This window comes from Triturus cristatus, chromosome 4_2 (genome assembly GCF_964204655.1).
Source record: "Triturus cristatus chromosome 4_2, aTriCri1.1, whole genome shotgun sequence".
NCBI lineage: Eukaryota > Metazoa > Chordata > Amphibia > Caudata > Salamandridae > Triturus > Triturus cristatus.
In genome coordinates this window covers 931,388,317-931,390,816 of record NC_140586.1, presented here as the reverse complement: position 1 = coordinate 931,390,816, position 2,500 = coordinate 931,388,317, and the positions used below count along the sequence as shown (strand labels likewise).

General features: G+C 50.2%; 1 non-coding gene across 1 annotated transcript in view; it reads right to left on the bottom strand.

Moving 5' to 3' along the window:
- TRNAG-GCC (transfer RNA glycine (anticodon GCC)) overlaps positions 1-25 on the bottom strand; it is a 71-nt gene extending 46 nt beyond the window's left edge. The window contains exon 1 of the tRNA in view: positions 1-25. This exon is cut by the window's left edge and continues 46 nt beyond it. This is a non-coding gene — a tRNA (tRNA-Gly).
- Positions 26-2,500: the final 2,475 nt, after the last annotated feature.

Genomic DNA, 2,500 nt, shown 5'->3' with positions numbered 1-2,500 from the left:
AATTCTACCACTGAACCACCAATGCTTCACATGTGTAGCTTAGAGACAGAGCTCTGTCCAAGACAGTGATGAGGCGCACGCACTCAAATTGCACACCTATGAACAAAGTGTGTGCAACAGACATTGGAATGCCAACGTTTCACATGATGGCAAGAATCAGATGCAGGAGACTATAAGTATGAATGTTTTTGCATTTGCTGAGGTCACTGGCTTGGGACTAGTGTTGTGGTTATCAGGGCATGATGGCAGGCTGCTCCCGACAGAAGTGGCTCATAGAAGGCAGCCTCCAGATCACCAGCACTATTGTGTTTCAGATCATGTCACTGAACTCTCCTCCTTAAAAATCCTTCCCACTGTCTTTGCCAAATTCCCTGTCCTCCCCGAAATGCTGGGGTGAAACGGGCAGAGTTCTGCGCCCTGCGTCCCTAACGCGCTCCCAACGCGGCCTACAGCCCTGGTCGGGCTTAGACCACTGGGGCCTCTGGAGAGCAAGACCTCCAGAAGCCTATGGTCAGGCCTATTGCACAGGCATTTTGTGCCTGGCCATTCCGGGATTGTTGTGTTTCAAGGCCCAGCCATCAATACTAATGTGATGGCTTTCCCTGAGAACCCTCATGTCCCTGTCCTCCCAAGAGCCCGAGCTTTTATGTAAAATAAGGTGTGCACCTTGGGCCTTCCCCTTTGCGCTCTCTGCCCCCTCTCTTTCTCCAAAGCTGAGCTCTGCAGGTAAATGTATCTATCTGAGTGAGGGGCTAGGGAGGGCCTTGCCCAGCAGTCTTACAAAGCAAGAGTTCAGAGAAAGCACCTGCTCTGGGAAGGAGACTCCGCTCACAGAGAAGACAAGTCTAACATGCCACAGTGAAGATTGGATGGGCAAGACACACGCCTGACAGGCTGGTAGAACACCACCAGAGGAGCAGATAGCTACGCTAAGAAGGCCACAGAAAAGTCATACATGTATCTCATACACTGGGACTGGTTGTAATACTGGCCCTAACACCATTAGACAGTAGTCTGCGCATCATAACACCCAACAGTGACAAGACACTAAGCAAATGGCAAATGCTGCGTAGGATAAAGACGCCTTATATAACACAAGCTCAAGGCAGGCGCGCACACATAAAGATATATGTTGAGTCTCAGGAGATGTGCTTTTGTCTCTAGTCTCTTTGGCGCAATCGGTTAGCGCGTTTGGCTGTTAACCGAAAGGTTGGTGGTTCAAGCACACCCAGGGACGTTTCCTTTTGCATGCATGAAGCACTTTAATAAATCATAGTAATGTGCCTTTGGTCTAGAGCTCCTGCGTGAGACCCTTTCCCTGAACATTTCAATCCTCTGCGTTCTCTCTGCACCTGCACTCAATTTCATCAATAGGATGGAAAACAAAAAGCCAAACCTTGTAATACAACCCTAGGCATATAAGGAGGTGGGCAAAAATGAAAAGGCTCACAACATTTGCTGATGTGACTCCAAATGCAAGGACCTCGTGGCGCAACGGTAGTGCGTCTGACTCCAGATCAGAAGGTTGCGTGTTCAAATCACATCGGGGTCACTGTTTCCCATTTTATGCCCCACTGAGTTCCCATATTTGATTTAGAAAGCAAAGTCAAAAGAACACAGCCTTGCATTGGCCCGGAATCGAACCCGGGCATCCCGCGTGGCAGGCGAGAATTCTACCACTGAACCACCAATGCTTCACATGTGTAGCTTAGAGACAGAGCTCTGTCCAAGACAGTGATGAGGCGCACGCACTCAAATTGCACACCTATGAACAAAGTGTGTGCAACAGACATTGGAATGCCAACGTTTCACATGATGGCAAGAATCAGATGCAGGAGACTATAAGTATGAATGTTTTTGCATTTGCTGAGGTCACTGCCTTGGGACTAGTGTTGTGGTTATCAGGGCATGATGGCAGGCTGCTCCCGACAGAAGGGGCTCATAGAAGGCAGCCTCCAGATCACCAGCACTATTGTGTTTCAGATCATGTCACTGAACTCTCCTCCTTAAAAATCCTTCCCACTGTCTTTGCCAAATTCCCTGTCCTCCCCGAAATGCTGGGGTGAAACGGGCAGAGTTCTGCGCCCTGCGTCCCTTTATGCGTCCCTAACGCGCTCCCAATGCGGCCTACAGCCCTGGTCGGGCACAGCCCTGGTCGGGCTTAGACCACTGGGGCCTCTGGAGAGCAAGACCTCCAGAAGCCTATGGTCAGGCCTATTGCACAGGCATTTTGTGCCTGGCCATTCCGGGATTGTTGTGTTTCAAGGCCCAGCCATCAATACTAATGTGATGGCTTTCCCTGAGAACCCTCATGTCCCTGTCCTCCCAAGAGCCCGAGCTTTTATGTAAAATAAGGTGTGCACCTTGGGCCTTCCCCTTTGCGCTCTCTGCCCCCTCTCTTTCTCCAAAGCTGAGCTCTGCAGGCAAATATATCTATCTGAGTGAGGGGCTAGGGAGGGCCTTGCCCAGCAGTCTTACAAAGCAAGAGTTCAGAGAAAGC